This window comes from Protopterus annectens, chromosome 12.part0 (assembly GCF_019279795.1).
Source record: "Protopterus annectens isolate FY-2018-M chromosome 12.part0, PAN1.0, whole genome shotgun sequence".
NCBI classification, from domain to species: Eukaryota; Metazoa; Chordata; order Ceratodontiformes; family Protopteridae; genus Protopterus; species Protopterus annectens.
The window spans coordinates 1561803273-1561825586 of NC_056746.1; positions in this window are offsets into that span (position 1 = coordinate 1561803273).

Consider the following 22314-nt stretch of genomic DNA (forward strand, 5'->3'; position numbering starts at 1 on the left):
CTGCAACCTAGGCACCATAGTGAATACATCAGCCGGCACACAAATACTACAGAATGCTGTCACAAAGGCGGATAGCTGGTGCTAGACACATGGCCTGAAACTGAATGCAACTGATGTGTATTCATCCCCTTTGGGAGGAACAAAGTACCCACAGATCAATACATAGACAGCAACCCACTGAGCACAGACAACAAATCAGACACCTGGGGACACATGTAGATAGTGACATCTCTTTTGACACCCCTGTTGCCAAAGTGGTTAGGAAGACTTTCTATCTTGCCCACCTTATCATGGAGGGTTTTTCATCAAGATCATAGGAGGTCATTGTTCCACTATCCTTCTCCCTTATCAGGCCCATGATTGAATACGAAGCCCCATATGGTATGTACCTCACCCAGCAACTGCAACAGCTAGAGACACCCCAAAGGTACCTACCATGAAGATCAGGGTTCTTCAACACATGTCAGATGCTTCCAGAATAGAGGAAATCCAGCTTTGTTCAGTGTCATACCGCATACGTACAGGTGTCCTATGCCTGACATACAAGACCATGTCCAATCAGGATTTGGTGGACATGCTCCACTGCAAGCAATCCAAATCCACCAGAGCCATGAGAGCTGAGGATTTGAACCTCAGCACATACATGTATAGGACATGCTGGAGGGACAGAGTCATAACTCAGAGGCATCTCACACTCTAGCAGAGTATCCCAGTCCATGTTTGACAGAGTCCCTCACTGACTCTCTTCAGGAGACATCTGGACAACTGCATTTGAGACGGAGGCACAGACTAGACAGAGGCACAGTCATGTTATTCAATTACGTAAGGGGTCATACTGTGTCACTACTAAATCAGAGGCACAATCATCAGAATCTATTCTGTACACTTATTACCAGTATAAGGGGTGGCAATAGCCACATCACTATGGCTAGGCTTATACATGCACTAGGGCAGATAGGCTAGTAGTAGACTATGACACTATGAAACACCGGTGTATGTGTAGCTATTGTCAATCAAACAGTATGATGTGGTTTGGCGGGCTTGATATCTCCTGTATTCCAACATTGTTTTGTCTATTCCTTCTAGCATGTCTAGAGATCAGTTGCTAGTGTCCTCTCCTGCTCAGCTGGTGAACCTGGGAATATTGAGGCAATGTTACACTTGCCTCATGTACACTGACAACCCTCTCCTTCTGCCATAAAACACACATACATGTGAGAGATGCAACTATATAGCCACAGTGGAGGCTGAGCTCTCTCAACATAGGACTAGCAAGACCAGAGAGAAGGTGAAGGTAACCACACACACATCACAAATCCAGTCTCACATGGCACTATCACAACTTAAGATCATACACATAGACACACAGAGACACTCTCGGAGGCTCTGATCAGGATTCTACCGGAATGGCAGTGGCCACCACAGCAGACACTCACACAACTGCCTCCACAGGGCACAGCACATGCAACACATTGACCACAGAGTCGGTGTGCCAAACAGTCACAGCCCTTAAGGCCAAAAACAATTCCAGACACACTTGTGTATGGTTACTCCATAGTCAGACACACTGACGTCCCGCTCACCAGATCGGGTACGGAGGAGATCACAGTAAGCTGCCTATCGGGCACTGGAATCCACCACATAATGCAAGCACTCAGGTCACTCAACTGCAAGTACAGGTCTGACCCAGTCATTATCCATGCTGGTGTGAATGACCTGAGATGTACCTCCCTGGACTACATGGAAAGAGACATAGAAGATCCCTCTGATTATGTAGGCCAGGCAGGTATGACCCTGACCTTCAGCAGTATCCTACCTTCACCAAGTATGATGCCACATAAACAGAGACAAGATGATCAGCTGTATTATTTTGCTTAGACTATGGTGTCATTCAAAGGGGGTCCAATGTCTGTCTGCCTGGGACGACATGCTGGACAGGCCACGGTGATTTTCAAGGGACGGCTTGCACCTGTCACCCCTGGGCTTCCGGATTTTGGATGATGCTCTTGCCACCCCCATTGTGCCTTTTTTATGCAAGATTCAGATACTACACCTACCACCCTAGAACACAGTAAAGGAAGGACACTAAGGGTACTGCTGCTCAATGCCAGAGGTCTCAACCTCAAGCTGCACACACTCTATGCCCTTCTCAGTATGTAGCACATTGATGTCTGTGCTGTGCCTGAAACCTGGTTCACAGCTTCTGACAGCACCCCGGCACTATCGGGTGTTACCTCATATCATGCATTCTGGCACCAGCATCCGGACAACACCAAGAAGGATGGTGGGTGTCCATATTCATCAAGGACACCCTCACCTCATTGTTGGTGGCAACACACGATGCATCGGAGACCATCCAGGTGCCAGTGACCGTAGGCAAGACTGCTCTGCAGTTTGTAGCATGTTACATGCCACCCTCTCAAACTCAGGTACCTCACACAGCTATCCTGCAAACACTGAAAGGGATAAATGTATCTCCAAACAGCATCCTACTGGGTGATTCCAACTATCCACATATAGACTGGGATCACTAATCATGCCACAACACTCTAACACAAAGGTTCCATGAGTTCATACACTGAAATGCCATGGAACAACTGGTCCCAATCCCCTCAAGTGGAGGCAACATACTAGAACTCCTCATCATGAACATGGGGTCACACTGTTCAACACCAGCAGTATACCCATCATTGGTGAGATCAGATCATGGACTACTCTCAGTGGGAGTCCACATCCCACCCACACCCCAGATGGAAAAACAAACAGTGAATACCTTCTCAAATGCCGACTTCACATTTCTAAGGACTGGTGTGGTCTCTTTCAAGGCCCCCAAGCCAGCGGACACCATTACCCAAGCCACTGTATCACTTACAAATGCCTTCTACCAGCACCTCCAGGACTGCATGGATCAGGCAATCCCAAACAAAACAAAGACTCTTTGTACCACAGGCAAGCATCCAGTCTGGTGGACCCTAGCCATAAACAAGCTCTACAACACAAGGAAGGAGCTACTATAAGATAGAGCATAATCCGTAGGAGGGAAGACACCCCTGCTCATTGTGAGTAAAACACTGGGTTCCCCCATACAATCATCCGAGGCAAGTTTTGAGAGTAAACCCACTCAGGACTCAAGGGACAATCATGAGGCCTTTTTTTGCCTATGTTTGAAACCTGGGAGGGAACTCCCAGATATGCTCAGAATTAGTTCGAATGATGTAGATATCACTGCACCTACAGACATTGCCAACATACTGGCTGACAGGTTCATTGCAGATTCCTCCCTCCCCCAACTGGAGGGGTATCTACACCAGAGGATTGTAGCCCCCAAACATCTCCAATGCTGGGGTGGGAACTGCTCTATCCAAGGCAGAAAACACTTTATCCATGGGACCAGATGGTGTCCCCAGTTGTGTGCTCCATGAACTCAATGAGTAATTACACCCGCAGTTAGGGCAGCTGTTTAATCTTAGCCTCACCTCAGGATATGTGCCCAAGGAGTGGCATACGGCAATGGTGGACCCACTTCACAAAGGAGGTGCCTCCACCAACCCCGAAACTACCATCCCATCAGCTTGACAAGCCTGTTCTGCTAAGCTATGGAGAGGATCATAATGGGAATTATAAATGAAGACATAGGGGACTTGCAGACATTGGATACAATCCAGTTTGGCTTTGTCAAGGGCAGATCATGCCTTTTAAACTTGGTTGACTTTTTCAAAACAGTCACCCAGGCCATTGACGTGGGCAGGGCAGTCCACACAGCCTACCTTGACCTGGCAAAGGCTTTCGACACAATACCCCACTCAGGTATCATTGAAAACATCACCAGCTTAATTGTGAACCCATACATCACAGCATGGGTTGCAAACTAGCTAAGTGACGGAACACACAGGGTCAAGTTGCTGGTGCCATGTCACACTCCAGAGCTGTCACAGGTGGTGTCCCACAGGGCTCAGTCCTGGGCCCACATTTGTTCAGCATCTACTTTTCAGAAGTACAAGCAAACACAGGAGGATTATGGCTGACAAAGTTTGACGATGACTGCAAACTGGGAAGCATAGTTGGAAACCCATCTGACACAGACATCCTTCAGAAGGGTCTCATAGACATGGATAACTGGTGCCACAGCCATGACCATACATTAAACACTAAACAATGCATAGCCATACCCTTCAGGAAGAACAAGGTTACCACTACTTCCCATCTAGGTGGCAATCCTCTAAGCACAGATGAGGTTATCAGGGACCTGGGCACCCAGGTTGACAGTAACCTTTTGTTTGACACTCACATTGCCAGGGTAGTTTGGAAGGCCTTCTACATTGGCCACCTCATCATGCAGGGATTTACATCTAGATCAAGGGAGGTCATTGTTCCCCTGTACTCATCACTCATCAGACCAATGATTGCATACAATGCCCCATTCAGAATGTATCTGACCCAACACCTGCGGCAATTGGATGGGCCCACAAATTCCTCAACAGGAGGTGAAAGGGTCTCAAACATATTTCTTATGCTGCCCGACTGAAGGGATTCCAGCTGTATTCAGTCACTTACTGTCTGCTCAGAGGTGACCTGTGCCTGACATACAAGGCTATGTCCAACCCAGAATTATTGAACATGCTTCACCTCAAGACCTCTACATCCATCAGAACTACAAGGGCAGGAGACCTAAACCTCAACACAGATATTAATAGGATGTGCTGGAGGGACAGATTCATCACCCAGAGAGTCCCTATGCTGTGGAACAACATCCTGGTACATGTGAGGCTGAGCACCTCACTGGCTTCGTTCAAGTGAGATCTTGACCAATGGATGGGAGATTGCAGGTATACCCCAGGGATGACCTCAGTATCACTGCTTGACAGAGGCACAGCAAAATAATGGGCATATTATCCATCAACTTGAAGGGGTGGCAGAAGCCACAAAACTCTGGGCTAGGCTTATTAATGCCCCAGGGCAGATAGCCTAATATGAACCTATGAACCTATGCACATAGGCCTGGGGCAGTTCCTGCTATTAGGACAGTGGTCTGCAGCAAGCTATATAGTAGTAGTGAGTTTTAGCCATTGGTTTTTGACCATGGCTATTCCATGTTGCTTCTTGTTGTGGTACAAACATGGGTGTGTGGTTATCCATGCTATTTATTGCTAGTCACCCTCATTTTGTATCGTGTTCCATGTTTTTGCACATGTACATCACTGTATGACGTGTGACCTGGTAGTGTTAGGGTGCTGATGTGGGCTTTGACCCTGTTTTCTATTACAGCACTGATATCTACATTCTCTATACTGTGTGTGTTTACACACCACACATCTTGATGTTTATACTTCTGGCATTGGGTAGCATTATATCTAGGTTCCTATCCCTTGTGGTACCCATGAGGTGGGTTTGTGTTTTTTTGGTTTATGATTCTTGAGGGTGGATGTTAGTTGGGGTCCTCAGGTGTGCATGTGGTACATGATATTACATTACTTAACACATGGCATTCATGCCTCAGGTGGTGCTGCAGGGCCACCTCTGTCGGATACACATACTACACTCCCTGTACATGTTTGGCAGCAGGTTGTGTCATGTTAGGCATCCCTGTTACTGTATGAGTGAGTCAGAGTGGGTATCAGTCCCAGTGTTCCTACTGACCAAGCGTATCTGCTATGCGTTGCCTCTTTGCCAAGGCCAGGGCATAATGGGCACGCCTCCTTCTGCCTACTGGGACAAGGTCAGGTTGTTCCTCCTCCGAGTCACCCCCTGCCTGTGGTGGCCTTGGCAATGGTGGGGGGATGTTTGGCCCAGCCCTGTGCTGGTCCTGCTGCAGCTGTTTCCGCAGGATCATATTATGTAGCATAGCACATATCATGATCATTTGGGTACATGTAGTTGGTGTGTACTGCAAGGCTCCACCAGATGTGTCCAGACACTGGAACCGTGACTTGAGCAGCCCAAACACACGCTCTATGATATTACGTGTTTGTGCGTGTGCCTCATTATGGCGTTCCTGTTCAGGTGTGTGTGCATTTCTGATGGGTGTCATCAGCCATGGCTCAAGTGCATAACCTGCATCCCCCACTAGGTGTCCGTGTGGGAAGTCCCCATTGGCAAATGATTGGTACAGCTGCCAGATGCCAGATATGGGAATCGTGGTAGCTCCCAGGGCAGCCAGCACACACATTCATTATTATGCCCTGGGCATCACACACGACCTGGCAGTTGATGGAGGGGTATCCCTTGCGGTTAATGTAGGCTCTACCCCGCTCTCCTGCTGGTGCTTTGATGCATATGTGCGTGCAGTCTATAGCACCCAGTACCTCAGGGTATTCTGCTATTTGCTGGAAGAGACGCATATTGCTGGCCAATACATCACGGGCATTGGGGAAATATACATGATCACCGACATGTGCTGACATGGCATCCAGGAACTGGTGTAGTACCCTCGAGGCTGATGCCTGTGATATCCCCATCATATCGCCAGTTGGTCTCTGGAAGGTACCTGTTGCTAGTATTCTTAGGCCAACACATACCTTGGTTTCCACTGGGATGAGTTCCCCTCTGTTGGTTCTGTGTGTGAGGCGTGGCCTGCACAGCTCAACAATCTGCTGCAGGAGCTCTCTGTCCACTCTATAGCGCTCTACTATCTCCAGCTCATGTAACCCATGGTAGGTGACCCTGGGCCTGTATACTCTTCTCCTTCTCCTCACTCTGGGTTGTCTGTCAGCATCTGCATTGTCACCACCCTCAGCAATTCGCCTATGCCTGACTATAATAGCTATGGCAGCCCCTAGCATTTCTGCTCTGAGTTCAGCTTTTTCAGTTTTCAATTCTGATAGCTTAGTTTCTGGCAGTATCTGTTGTGAGAAACAGCCTGCACTGCTCTTTGCAGTGTTTTAAGTGCTGGGTTGGGCTTCTAGTCTGCCTGTGTAATTGCCTGCTTCTAATTGTTTCCACCAATTAACTCCAGTAGTATCTTCTGGCAGTTTCCCTGGATTTTAGTTGTTTCCTGTTTCCTTTCTGTTTCCTGAGGGGGAGCAATGTGTACACCAGCTTAAACACGCTCACAGTCACTTAAACACGCGCACACATCCTTACACGGTGTTACACGCGCGCACACATCCTTACACAGTGTTAGCTAGGCTGATTCATGCTAAAACGCGCGCACACTGCCTTACACACATGCACGCCCACGCAAACCGTTGTAAACAGTTTGCAACACGCTCCCACATGTTGAACCTGCCTTACACGCGTGCACACGCGCACATGCACGTATATCAAGAAACTTTGAGTGTAGGGATAGCGTATACCCTCAATTTCTTGACTTTCCTAGTGTTCTGTTGGGACACACCTCCCTCCCTGATGTCTGTCTGTCATCTGTTACCTTACATTGCCCTCCAATCTGGTACATTTATTGCTATCATCCCCCCCATGATGTCACCTACCTCTTACTCTGTTCCTCCCCCGTCTCTAACTCTTACACTACTCAGACAGTGCTCATTACCTATGTGACAGTGTGATTCAGTATTGTAACCCTCATTTACATAGGATTGCCTAGTAATGACTAGTTACATGTCTTACATGGAGCTTCCCCCCCTTGAAAACCACTAAACGGAGGCCATATTGTTTTTGGTCTGCAAGTCCCTCCATTGACATTCAATGTAATACATAAATCCCACAATTGTGGGTTTATAAGCTTCGGTTTTCAGTTGTAGGTAGCGCACCCCGTTTACGCGGGTGTGCGCTGCAGTTAAACACAAAAATCCCGTGAAAAAAAAAAAAAAAGTTATATAACATTTTTGAAACACTTTTTCATGCCAATGGCCACATATTTGGCCATTGGCATGCTTAATAAACATATGCACCCTTTATTTGGAGCTGACATAGCTCCGTTTTTAATTTTGCAGAAATGTACTCAGTTGTCAGCTGAGTACATTTCTGCAGCTAACACGTCCGTTACACGGACTGGTTTCTGCTTCGTGGATCGCTCAAATACCTCATTTGCATATCTTTGAGCTGCAAATGAGGTATTGAGCATTTCCACGCCCAGTCCGTGTAAGAGACGTGTTAGCTGTCTCTTACACGGAGATTTGGGCTGTTCCTGAATCAGGAGGCTTACACGGAGGCTTACACTACTCTTGAACTCCGTGTAAGCCTTCCTGAATCTGGCCGAAACTTTATTACCAGGGTGAATAAATTTGCATTGAGGGCACATACCACATTTTTGCATTCCCACTACTTTATCTTTAGATTTACCAGTGGCTGTTTCAACAAGATTTTTAAGATTAAAGTGTTTTAGTTCAGTTAATATGGTCTATTTTATGACTATTTTTTTAGGGAAATCAATATGTTATATATTTTTTCTTTGCATTTGAAAGAATGATTGTGAAATGGCGTGTTTTTTCACATAATCTAGTTTTTTACTGTCCGAGAATGGTTATGGTGTAGTATTTTTTCATATACATCTTTTATTGATTTATTATTTTGACTGGTTAATTAATTATTTACTAAATAAGGTGCTGTGTTTATATAAATAGAGAGCTGTGGTAATTGTTTTATGTCTGATGAAGGCTGAGCATCTGCTTGGCTGAAAGCGCTTACAGTAATAAACAGTCCGTGCCGATTTTTACCAGCCTGCTTCCGCTTTTTTGCTATTCTTGGGAACTTGTCATATGCTTTTTCCAAGTCTAGGAATGCAGAATTGGTCTCTTTGTTCATCTTTAGCTTCTTTTCAACTATCTGTCTCATTACAAACATTGTGTCAGTTGTGCTGTATCTTAATCTGAATCCAAACCGTTCATCGCCAATGTTATTTTCTACTATTCTGCGTATGCATTTATCAATCACGCTTTCCAGGAGTTTGATACCTCTGTACTGCCCACAGTTGTGGATGCATTTTTTTGTTCTTGTACACTGGCAGTAGTATGCTTATTCTGCAGTCATCTGGGGTATGTCTTTCACTGTCTCAGTACTGCTATGAGCACCCTCATGAACCATTTCTTCCCCATCTCACCCAATATCTTGATCCTTGTCTGCTGAGATCTTATTTGAAACAGCTGCTTTCCCTGACTTCATTTTCCTTACTGCTTTTTTTACTTCATCTATGGTAGGCTGTTCCTCTCTCATTGTAGGCTGTGTCTGGAGTAGTACAATTTCTGTGGGATTTCCTTCATTCAGAAGCTGCTGGAGGTACTCCTTCCATCTTCCTTTCATGTCATGTGGACTGGGTGAGCAGGTTGTTGCTGGCATCCATTATGAAGGGCGTCTGAATATCTTCTTAACTTTCATTTGTCTTTGCCTTGTAATGTGGTAAAGTTTCTTTGTGCCGCTACTGAGTCACTTTTCAGAGGCTGATAGAGTGCCACTGATACCTTGTTTGTTGCTATTGCAACTTTTCTCCTGGTCTCTTTGTTAGCTAGCTAGTATTCCTTCTTAGCCTTATATGCCTTTTATATCTTTCCCTTTTCCCTGCACTCCCACTTACTTTTGATGATTTCCTGGACTTCTGAATACCACCACCAGCTTTCCTTAAGTACCTTGCTTCACCATCTGACTCAGCTATATATCTGCTCTATAGACATTACACATGATATTTGCTCTTCTTCTTGAGATGCTAGAGCACAGAGTAATTCCTTGAACCCTTGTGCTTTCTCTCCATTTAACTTCCAGATCTTCAACCTAGTCTCTGTTGACCTTAGAGCCTTCTCTGACCAGTACTTACTGCTGACTGTGGCAACCTTTGGCATTTGCTGTGGGCTGACTTGGCAATCACTGATTCTAGCCCAGTTCCCCTTCCTTACCAGGAGGAAGTCTACCTGAGTTGCATGTTGGTCTCTCATTTGTATGACTGCCTCTCTTGCTGAACCAAGTGTTGGCCACCATCAAGTCATTTGCCAAGCAGAAGTCTAGAATGACCTCTCCTTCTTTATTCTTGTGGCCACATCAATGTGAACCCAGCCAATCCTCATATTCTGTTCTGTCCGTCTATCTATCTGTCAGAATGTGTGCATTCAGGTCAACCATTATCAAAACCAATTCATGTTGTCCTGTATTATCTAGAAGGTCCTGCAACTGCTTTCTGAATGCACTCTTTATCTCAATATCACAACTCTGCTGTGGGGTATTGGCTGAGATTATCCTTACACTGGAGTCTGAGTGCCATAAGTCTGTCACTAATTATTATGACATCTCTCATTGCCTTATGAAGCCTTTCCCTCACTACAGTTTCCACACCTTTTCTCTTTTGGCATTCTCCTGAGTGGTAGATTCTGGATATTAAGTAAAATGGTTTTGGTGCACTGCCCTTCCATCTTGCCTCCTGGATATAATGGGTGTCCAGCCTCCTCCTTACCATTATGTCATCTAATTCCTAGATGTAGCCTGTTAGTGAACCTATACTGAGTGAAGCAATCCTTAGTTAATGTTTGGCAGGTTAATTGCTTTTATGTCCAGCTTTTCCTCACCAGACATGGCTCAGGTAACCCAGGTTGGGCAACTAGACAACAGCCAGACAGCACATTATTGACTCAGGTCTGCTGGGCTTTATATTGTGTACACAATGTTCAATATGGGGCATATTCCCCTCCTAATGTTAGCATGGGTCACTTGTTTAGGTAGGAGTTGGCTGGATTCTCAATCAACTTATCAGTGGCAAATACACAAGCCTATTTTTTGTTAACATTAGTCAACATGAACCTAAAGCTATTTTTATACCATTGGGTGGCTGTCCCTGAAATGGCTCAAAGTCTGTGATCCATTTTCTTTTGTCTAGATGGCACTGCACTCTACAACTGATACCCAAAGCAGTTGGTCTGTACATGTTTTCCCCTATAGGACATCACCTACAGAATGTACTGCAGCCCACAACTTCATTTGTAGGTGAGTTTGAGGCGGAATCACTCATCATGTTTTGTGGAAGGTGTCAAGAACCCCCCACATGCAATCTTGATAAAGCAGCCATCTAGAGAATATTAGTTAGAAAGGCAGGTGTTCAAATCTGTTAATGTCTGCATTGTATTGCTCTGTGTAAAAAATCCATGTTATGTGCTAACATTGAGCATGCATAAGAGCTGACCACTGATGTACAATACCATATAAACATGAAATAAGGCAGTCATCAATTGTGTATAGTTCAAATACTTTCAGGGATCAGAGTATTCATGCAGTAATTTGTACATTGTCAATACACAGAAGGAAGGGTGTATGTTGTTTAATAGTGTTCAGTTTTCAGTCATCAGCTGTGTTCTAACATTCCCTTAAAATGTTTGTTTTCTACATCCTTCATTAAAACGTATTCTGTAGCTTTACTTGATAATGTTCTAGTCCTGAGTATATTAGTGACAAAGGCAGTAGTTTGTACCCATTCAGGAATATTTCCATTTTCTTGCTATCATGGGTTCTATTCTCCTGAAATGTGTACCTTTTCTGCGTGTGCTTTCATGGCATTCTTTTCTAGTGCACTGGTCTAGACAATATCAGTGAAATAGGCAGGGGTTCAACTCCATTTTTCTTTTCTTGCTATCATGGGTTCCATCCCCCAAAGTGCTTCCTTGGCTTGCCTTGCTAATGCACTGGTCTAGAGAATGTAAGTAACATAGCAGGGGTTCAGTTCAATTCACATATGTTTCTCTTTTCTTGCTATCATGGCTTCCATTCCCCTGAAATGTGTTTTTAAGAAACCTTCCTAATGAGTGCTTCCTTGACATGCCTTTTTAATGCACTTCTCCTACAGAATATCAATGACATAATCAGGGATGCTATTCTATTCATGTATGTTTGCCTTTTTAACTATTGTGGGTTCAGGTATCCTGAAATGTGTTTTACTGATATCTTTCCTATGAGTGCTTGTAAGGCATGCCATGCTAATGTACTGGTCCAGACATGGGCAGGAGTTCTGTTTCATTCATGTATGTTTCTCTTTTCTTATTATCATGGGTTTCATTCCCTGAAAATTTATTTTTCATAAACCTTTCTTACAAGTTTTCCCATGGCATGCATTGCTAATGGGGTCTATAGTCAAAGTTTTATAACTTTGAACAGGAAATGTACGAACCATTCCGTTCGAAGTTACAAAACGTCAACTATGAATAAAAAAAAAAGAAGAAAAAGCAAAATAAACTGTTGTAAGCAGGGGGGCTGTACCCCCTGCACCTCTCACACACCCCCGCTACTTAAATATACCAACTCTGAGATCGCACCTCATTCAACAGAATGGAAACCTCCCCTTACAGAGATTTCCACTGAAAGCTTGAACTTGTACAAGTTCAAACTTATGGTCTCGACCATATAAGGTTCGAACTTGAACAAGTTCGACTATGTGATAGGAACCCTTACTAATGCCATGTTTCAAGGAATATCAACGACAAAGACATGGGTTCAAATGCATTCAGGTGTACTTCTGTTTTCTGGCTATCATGAGTTCCATCACCTTGAAATGTGTTACACTGACACACTTCCTATGAATGATTTTGTAACATGGCTGGCTAATGCCCTGCTTCTGGGAATATCAGTGACAAAGACATGGATTCAAGTACATTTATTTGCCTTTCTCTTTTCTTGCTTTCATGGGTTTCATTCCTCTGAAGTGTGTTATACTAACACACTCCTGATAAAGGATTCTGTGGTATGGCTGGCTAATGCCCTGGTTTAGAGAATGCCAGTAGCAGACCTATAGCTTCAGATACATGCATGTATATTTCTCTTTTCTTTCTATCATGTGTTCCATTTTTTTCTGAAATGCCTATCATCATATTATGGATTATGTGAGTGAGTTTGGTACTTTCTAAACTATTGTATTTAAGGATTCATCTATAGTTCTTGAGCTAAGAAGCTGGGATATATGGGTTCCTATCCGACTTCCATTCTGATCATTCCTCATTTTACCTTGCATTGTACCCTCTGCTTGCTTTTCCTTTTTCTCTCTTTCTGTCTTATAAACCCAATTCTAATCAATGATATGACCAAAGAATTGAGAGACACACCAGAAGCATGGCCACAAAGGAATTATAATTCAAAATCTTCTTTCTGTGACTATAAGTTGAGTTAAGGCTGGCAGAGAGCAATGCTGATGGCCATATATAACTACAGAAAAATGGTGTTCCATATCCTATGGAAAAAATTATGAAAAATTATTGTTATACACTAAAAGGGTTTGTAAATGAACATCACAGTAGATACCAGTCTGAAATAATTTACATCTACTTCCTTTAATTAAATCCCTTCAGTGAATCAGTGTACACATGCAACTTATCTTTACTAAGTCAAGGCACTGATTGCGGGTTTCAAATCCCCTGATGGTTGCATGTTGTTTTGCAGTTTGCATGTGCTACATTTCCCTAATATGTGTATTTTATGACCGTTTTTACTCTGACTGCTGCAGTGATTCCACTTGCTAGGAAACTATGAATATACTGGCACATGCACTGAAATGAGGGATCGGCTCTCATGAAGGTAGCATATGAGGGATCGGGTGTCATGAAGGTAGCATTTTTTACATTTTTAATGGTATTAACAGCATAGTGCAGGTCCAGACTGCGGTGGTGGTGCTGCGGTAGCATTGTCGCCTCACAGTAAGACATTGTCCTGTTCGATTCTCAGCTAGAACGTCTTCTGTGTGGAGACATGCGTGAATGGGCATACCTTCGTTGAAGGTTGTGCGTCAGGGCTGGCAACTCGGCACTTAAAAATCCACTGCCAATCATTAGCGGACTGGAGTTCCTCTGTGGCAACCCCTAACCGGGAAAAGCCGAAAGACACAACAACAACAGTATAGTACAGGTCCACTGCTCACATTCTGATGTTGTCAAGACTGTTGCCAATCAGCATATCATGTTACTTTACTGTATCCCACCCCACATCTCCTGTCAAGTTTTCACATTCTTCTGCATTCCCATATTCTCATACCAGCTTATCCATTCTGCTTTTCTACCAGGCTTTATTGCACAATTCCTGCACTTTTTTTTCTGTTCATCTCTGTGGAATCTGCACCTGTAGTATAACCTCTCCTCCACCATCAATTATCCTTGTTATGTTCCGTTTCATTGCATATTTGTCTGTAAATTATTACATCAGTATTGACAACCTTTGCTCACTAACTCACAACGACGATCAGAAGTCCCCGTGCCCCCTCATTGTTTACATACTGTAACTGCAGGGCTGTGTTGTGGCTGTGACAAGGATCGCCTCATAATGCAAACTGGTCTGGCCATATTCTTATAAAACTGCCATTAAGACTCATCACACACAATACAAATACTGCTGTCTTGGCTACAACCACAGATGCAGCATTTCTGAATGCCTAGGACAGTACTCTTAAATTATCTAATCCCTCCTTCTTAAACAAGATGTATAGAACTTTCCTGTAAAATCTCAGCAGAACACTAGAAAAAAAGCTGATCTCAGTGGCCATCTTAGAACTCTGCCTCCAGCAATCCATCTTTTCCAAGAATAATTCTCTAGCTATCAATTGTATAGTAATATGAATACAACATAATGTAATATGAATCAACGGAAAGCAACTCAAGTGGTCTTATAATGTTTGCTTACTCAGTCACCTGAGGAAACGTGACCATCACTTCATAGCTACCTATTAAACTAGTTGGATACTTATCTTGCCTATGTGAAGCTACCTATTCCATAAAAAAATCATCAACTATTTTAAACTCTATTTAAAAAAAATAATATTCCTAAAAAATAAAACTCTAAATCAAAGTACTGCATCTGAAATCAACTTTGACAATTTGACACACTGTTATTTAAACAACATTTTTTGACAAAACTCAAATGGCTGACAGAATAATGAAAGTATGAGATCAGGAAAGTGGTGTTCATTTGTGCCATGGAATAATGTTCTGATTCAAAGTTAAATGCAATGTCTGCATATGAGTATTAAATGCTTGAACACTGAACAGATGTAAAAACTGAGAAATAAGTATTCTGGTTCAGTAATGGAATAAACGTCATATATTTTTCTTATAAATGGACTGAAATGGGGAGCTAATCTACATAATGTGTATAATATCTGACATGAGAATATAAATCTAAATTTTACAAAAATTACCTCTCTCATTCTGCTAAAACAAGATTAGCATAGGCCGAGGCAATCACTGCTTCTATGTCCACCCCTCTTCTCTCCAGAAAAAAAAGGAAAAAAAAAATACACACACACACACATATATATATATATATAGACACATATATATATATATATATATATATATATATATATATATATATATATATATATACATACACATACATATATATCTACTTCTAAATTTCAAACTTTCAAAACTTGACTTTCTTATGGTCAAGACTGTAAGATCGAAGTTTTGAAACTTCAAAATTTAAATAAAAAAAATAAAAACAAATATTTTTTTTTGTTTTTGCGGGGGCAAGCCCCTCTGCACACCCCACACTCACTGCTAATTAAATATACCAACTCTGAGATCCCACTACAGCAAGGAAAACAGTCAATATACCATTCCGCTTTGTATGTCGATCTCCATTTAAACAGTTTGAAGTTTCAAAACTTCAATCTTATGGCCTTGACCATAAGAAAGTTGATGTTTTGAAAGTTTGAAATTTAGAAGGGGAGAAACAGACCTGGTGAGCTGAGCCAAAATGGTTAAGAGAACATGAAAGACTGGCAAAGGCAGAATTAGTAAATTAATACTTTCCTTCAGTCTTTGATAAGGAAAGCAAGATGAGGTTATCATGTTAGGAAGGAGGTAGGGTAGAATGGACACAGAAGCAGGCAAACACCAGAATAGAGAAATAAATGGTAGAAAATAATGGTCTGCTTTTAAGGAGCATAATGCACAAGTAGTATGTCTCCCGGAGTCTGTAGGAATCTATTATGTGTTGGTGTATCCTCTAACACAGCTTATCAGCAGATCACCTACCAGTGCAGAAGGGTCTTAGTACTGTAGTTTTGTACATGAGGGCAAACAGGAAAAGTCTATGAAGCTGCAAACCTGTTAGCCCATCAGTTGTGAGAAGGAGAGTCATTAAAAGAATCCAAAGAGAAATTTTTGTTACTTACCTAGAGTGGAACAAACTCCAGGACAACACCCAACATATGATCAAGTGAGAAAAAGTTTCCAGTCAAATCTGATCCAGTTTTATGCTTGTTTTACAATAAGATATGACATAAGAGTACTGATAAATGTGTTTCTTTACCTACACTTCTCTGGTGATTAAACTAGGTACTGCAGTGATATATGCTAAAAAGAAGTGATGCTTGTAGGCATAGGACTGAGGATGAGGAAATGGACTGCTGTAGGCTGAAATATTGGGGCTGAATTATTGGACACCGATGGTCAGTTTTATGCAAATGAGGGGATTGATACTGAATCACAGATTTCCCCTCAATGTTAGCTAGCACCCAACCATGTAAGTGCAGCAATACCATGGTACAAGCCTAAGAGGTAGATGACCTCATAAGGGGCAGTGTCATGCATGCTGTAACCTTATTGGAGCTCTGTGGCCATTGTTTGCCCTTAGATAAGCACAGCTAAGGAAGGGGGTGTGTCTGAGGCTGCCTAGCAGTGTTTACATTGCCTAAATAGGTGTGCATGCCACACACCGGGTTTAAAAAAAAAAAAAAACACAGGAAATAGCAGCTCTGTTCACATCTGAGCACTGGGTATGCACAGTGTGCCTCGGGGCTTAAATAGGAAGACAATGGGAAGGGAAAACAGCAGTAAGAAGGCAATCAAGGAGAACTAGCATAGCTGTCAGGTGAAATGTATCAGAATCAGCCAATTACATGGCCAGCAGCCCAGCCCAGCACACTACTATAAACTATGCAAACACCTTTCACTCTGTTTTTTTCCCTCAAACTCTACAGCACCAGTGTACACAGATGGGGAAATTTTACCTGACAAAACTAACAAAATGATAGAAGTTGCTGTCGCTTTCATACATCAATATGTGGAAGATGCTGAGGGTGGTGAGGATGAGAATGCTGATGACCAATCCACAGTGAGGAGAAGGAGAAGAGTGTACAGACCCAGGGTAACCTACCAAGGGCTACATGAGCTGGAGATAGTGGAGCGCTATAGGGTGGACAGGGACATCCTACAGCAAATTGTTGAGCTGTGCTGGCCATGCCTCACACACAGAACCAACAGAGGGGAACCCATCCCAGTGGATACCAAGGTATGTGTAGGCTTAAGATCACTAGCCACAGGTACCTTCCAAAGGCCAACTGGGGATATCATGGGGATCTCACAGACATCAGCATCCAGGGTACTCTACCAGTTCCTGGATGCCATGTCAACACATGCCAGTGAGAACATATATGTCCTCAACACCTGTGAGGCATTGACCAGCAATATGCATCTCTTCCACCAAATAGCAAAATACCCTGAGGTAGTGGGTGCTATAGATTGCATGCACATATACATCAAAGCACCACCTGGTGAGTGGGGTAGGGTCTACATAAACTGCAAGGGCTTCCCCTCCATCAAATGCCAGGTTGTGTGTGATGCCCAGGGCATTATAATGAATATGTGTGGTGACAGCCCAGGAAGCTATCACGACTCCCACATCTGGCATATGACACAGCTGTACCAGAGATTTGCCAGTGGGGACATCCCACATGGCCAACTAGTGGGAGATGCTGGTTACGCACCAGAGCCATGGCTGATGACACCCATCAGAAATGCATGCACACCCTAACAAGAACCCCATAATGAGGCACATGCACAAATGAGAATCATAATAGAGCATGTGCTTGGGATGCTCAAGTCATTGTTCCAGTGCCTGAACATATCCGGTTGAGCTTTGCAGTACTCTCCAGCTACATGTACACAAATTTTCATTGTATGTGCCATGCTACACAATATGATCCTGCAGAAACTACTGCAGCAGGAGCAGCACAGGGCAGGGCTACCCAGCCGTCTACCATTGCCAAGGCCAGCACAGGCATGGAATGACTCGGAGGAGGAACAAACTGAGCCTACCCATGTAGGCAGAAGGAGGCATGCCCAGTATGCCCAGGCTTTGGCAAAGAGGCAATGCATAGCACATACACTGACACGGTAGGCATCCAGGGAATGACACCTCTCTCTGACTCACACATACAGTACAAGAGATGCCAAACATGAAACTACCTGTGCTTTACCATGTATAGGGGGTGTACTATGTGCATCTGACATAGTCAGCCCTCCAGCACCATCCTCAATACTGGCACAGCAACAAGTAACTCACTCTTCCTATCAATTGCTGAATAGAGTAGTATGTTTATTGTTGTAGCTATGGTATGGATGTGAGCATGCAAGGGAATTGCGTGACTGAATGGGATGGCAGCAGATAATGGACACCTATATGGGAAGCATGGAATCATAACAAATACTGGTGTCAACAAAGTAGGCAGTACTAGACAAAGTGACAAATCCCACTGCAATACATGTTGTGGTCCAAATGTGTGTCCATAGGACATACACATGCATGTCAGTGAGGTTCACATACCCAACAACAGCCTCAGCCAGCAGGACAGGTGTAGATGACCATAAAGAAAGGCTGTGCTAAGGCCTCCAATTAATGGCAATAGATAACAGTCCCCCTCCAGACCTACACAGACAGACTACAACAGCTCAGGCAGTTGTGTGTTAGTTCTGCAGGGTATGAAGTCCGAAACTGAAATGTAGGTCAATAAAACCTAAGATCTGTAATCTATTGATATGTCTCTAGTCTGCATGATAGGTCAGAATACAATATGAAATGGAAGCCAAAAGAGTACCTGAAATACCAGTACAGTCATAGAAATGTTTACAGTTGTCAGGTGTGCCCCCCCAAAAAAAAATCCTGTGTAGAAATGTAATAACATGTATGAGTGGAGTTAATAACAATGGCACACAGATTATCTGAGCTGGCCCAATTTACAGGATAGATTGTTGCATGTGTGCAGTTATGCAGGGCTCTGTGTGTTAGGTTGTTGTGTGTTGTACATTGTGTGGAAGTGGTCAACATGCAGGCATAGAGGGTTGTGTCCCAGTGGCCTATGGCCAGTACTGTCAATGACAGGGCCATGTTCTGACAACTGCAGTGTCAACCGCAATGCATCCCAGCAAGACCCAAATCAGCAGTCATCCATACTCATTGTTCAGATGTCAATATCAGTAACCATCTGAAAGATGGACATGCCATGAATGTGGGCCCAAACATACACACAGTACACAAGTGGAAGTACCCTAGACAGAGTACATAAAATGTAACTGTCAACTGCAGATACTTTTGGAATTCTACATACAGGTTAGCAGCACATTAGTTGTCTGTGTGGTATGGAATACTGATGTAATCTGGCCAATCACTGGCAGACCACAAAAGGAACAGTTATGAAGTAATGAGAGAATGCCTATGTCCCCACACAAGTCAGCATAAGGGGAATGTCCTAGGTATATCTGTGAGTCAGCTGCAAGAAGCCTCCATATCACACATGCACTCAGCTCAGTCCACTATCATCCACAGGTTTATCACAGGTCATATCCCTGCTGTGGGGAATGAGTACAGTATGACCCCACTTCTGTATGGGAATACCCACAGAATGCAGCATGCTGAAGAGGTGTCCTATGCAGGTGTGTCCCTAGCTGTAAGCAGCACCCTGCCAGCCTCCAGACCAATGGATTAATATAGGTTCATAGGTTCATAGGTTTATACTAGGCTATCTGCCCTAAGGCATTTATAAGCCTAGCCCAAATTTTTGTGGCTTACGCCACCCCTTATATGAAAAAATACTGTGCCCATTAGTTTGTTGTGCCTCTGTCCAGCAGTGACACAGAGATGATTCCCGGGGTAAACCTACGATCTCCCATCCACAGGTCTAGATTTCTCTTGAACAGAGTCAGCGAGGTGCTCTGCCTCACATGGACCGGGATTTTATTCCACAGCATAGGGAGTCTCTGAGTGATAAATCTATCCCTCCAGCACGTCCTATTTATATCCGTGCTAAGGTTTAAGTCACTTGCTCTAGTGGTTTTGGTGGATTTGGATTTTTGAGGTGGAGCATGTCCATTAATTCGGGTTGGACATGGCCTTGTATGTCAGGCACATGTCACCTCTGAGCAGATGGTATGCGACTGAATAGAGCTGGAGTTTCTTCAATCTGGCAGCATATGACAGATTTTGGAGTCCCTTTATCCTTTTGGTGAGGAACTTTTGGGGTCTCTCCAATTGCTGCAGATTTCGGTGAGATACATCCCGAATGGGGCATTGTACTCAATCATTGGTCTGATAAGTGAAGAGTACAGGGGAACAATGACCTCACTAGATCTGGATGTGAATCCCTTCATGATCAGGTGGGCAATGTAGAAGGTCTTTCTAACCACTTTAGCAATGTGAGTGTCAAAAGAAAGGCCACTGTCAACCTGGGTCCCCAGGTCCCTGATAACCTCTTCTGTGCTTAGTGGATTGCCACCTATATGGTAGCTTGGGGTTACCTTGTTTTTCCCGAAGGTATGACTATACATTTTTGGCGTTTAACTTCAGGCCATGGCTCTGGCACCAGCTATCTGTTTCCGTGAGTCCCTTCTGAAGGATATCCGTGTCCGATGCACTTTCCACTATGGCGCCCAGTTTGCAGTCGTCTGCAAACTTTGTCAGCCAAAGTCCTCCCATGTTGGCCTGTACTTCTGAGAAGTAGATGCCAAACAATAGGGGGCCAAGGACCGAGCCCTATGGGACACCACTTGTGACCGGCTTGGAGTCTGACATAGCGTCAGCAACTCTAACCCTGTGGGTTCTGTCCTTAAGCCAGTTTGCAACCCATCTTGTGACATATGGGTTTACATTTAAGCTGGTAGTTTTTCTACAATACCCGAGTGGGGTATTGTGTAAAGCCTTGCAAGGTCACGGTAGGCTGTATGGACTGCCTTTCCTCATCAATGGCCTTGGTGACTGTTTCAAGAAGTCGACCAAGTTCAAAAGGCATGATCTTCCCTTGACAAAGCCAAACTGGGTCGGGTCCAATGTCTGCAAGTCCCCTATATCTTTGTTTATGAGCTCCATTATGATCCTCTCCATAGCTTTGCAGACTAGACTTGTTAAGCTTATGGGCGGTAATTACCAGGGTCCGTGAGGCCGCTTTGTGGAGTGGGACCACAGTTGCCGTACACCACTCCTTGGGCACGTATCCTGTGGTAAGGCTGAGATTAAACAGCTGCCTTATGTGCGGGTTTAATTCCTCATTTAGCTCATGTAGCACACAGCCGGGGACATCATCCGGTCCCATTGATGCTGTGTTTTTAGCTTTAGAGAGCAGCTTTCACCTGCGCATTTGAGATGTCCGGGAGGCTACACTTGGCTGGGATAGTTATCTCTCCTTTAGGGGGGAGAGGGGGGTGAAGTTTGCACTGAACCTGTCTGCCAGTATGTTGGCAATGTCTGTGGGTTCAGTGATTTTTGTATCATTTTGGACTAATTCTGAGCATATCTGGGAGTTTTCACCCAGGTTCCTAACATAGCTGAAAAAGGCCTTATGATTGTCCTTTGAATCCATGGCATTTTCTCTCAAAATTGGCCTTAGTTGATTTTATGAGTGCTCGTATTTTTTACTAATAATGATCAGGGGTGACTTCCTTTTATGGATTTTGTTCTATCATGTAATAGCTTTCTCCTCTTATTGTAAAGTTTGTTAATGGCTGGGGTCCACCAGACTGGACGTTTGCCCTTTGTGGAAAGAGTCTTGGTTTTATTTGGGATTGCCTGATCCATGCAGTCCTGGAGGTGTTCATAGAAGGCATTTGTAAGGGCTTCCGCAGCTTGGGTTGTGGTTTCCACTGGCTCAGGGGCCTTGAAGGATACCACACCAGTCTTGAGTAGTGTGAAGTTTGCTTTAGAGAAGTTCTTCACTATGGTCTTTTTTTGTTTGGGGTGGGCGGGATGTGGATTTCCAGTGAGATTAGTTTATGATCAGATCTCACCAATGAGGGATATACTTCCGGTGTGGAGCATTTTGTCCCCATGTTTGTGACAATGAGATCTAGTATATTTTCTCCTCTCATGGGAACAGTGACTAGCTGTTCCATGGCATTTGAATTTATGAACTCCAGGAACCGTTGGGCTAGAAAGTTAGGGCTTGAGTAATGTTCCCAGTCTATATTCGGGTAGTTGAATTCACCCAATATGATGGTGTTTGGAGATACATTTATACCCTCCAGTGTCTTCAGGAAGGCTGTGTGGGGTTCCTGAGTTTGAGAGGATGACCTGTAGCATGCTACAATTTGTAGAGCAGTTTTGCCTATGGTTAGTTGCACCTGGATGGTTTCCGAAGCTTCGTGCATTGCCACCAACCTGGAGGTGTGGGTATCCTTTATGAATATGGATACAACC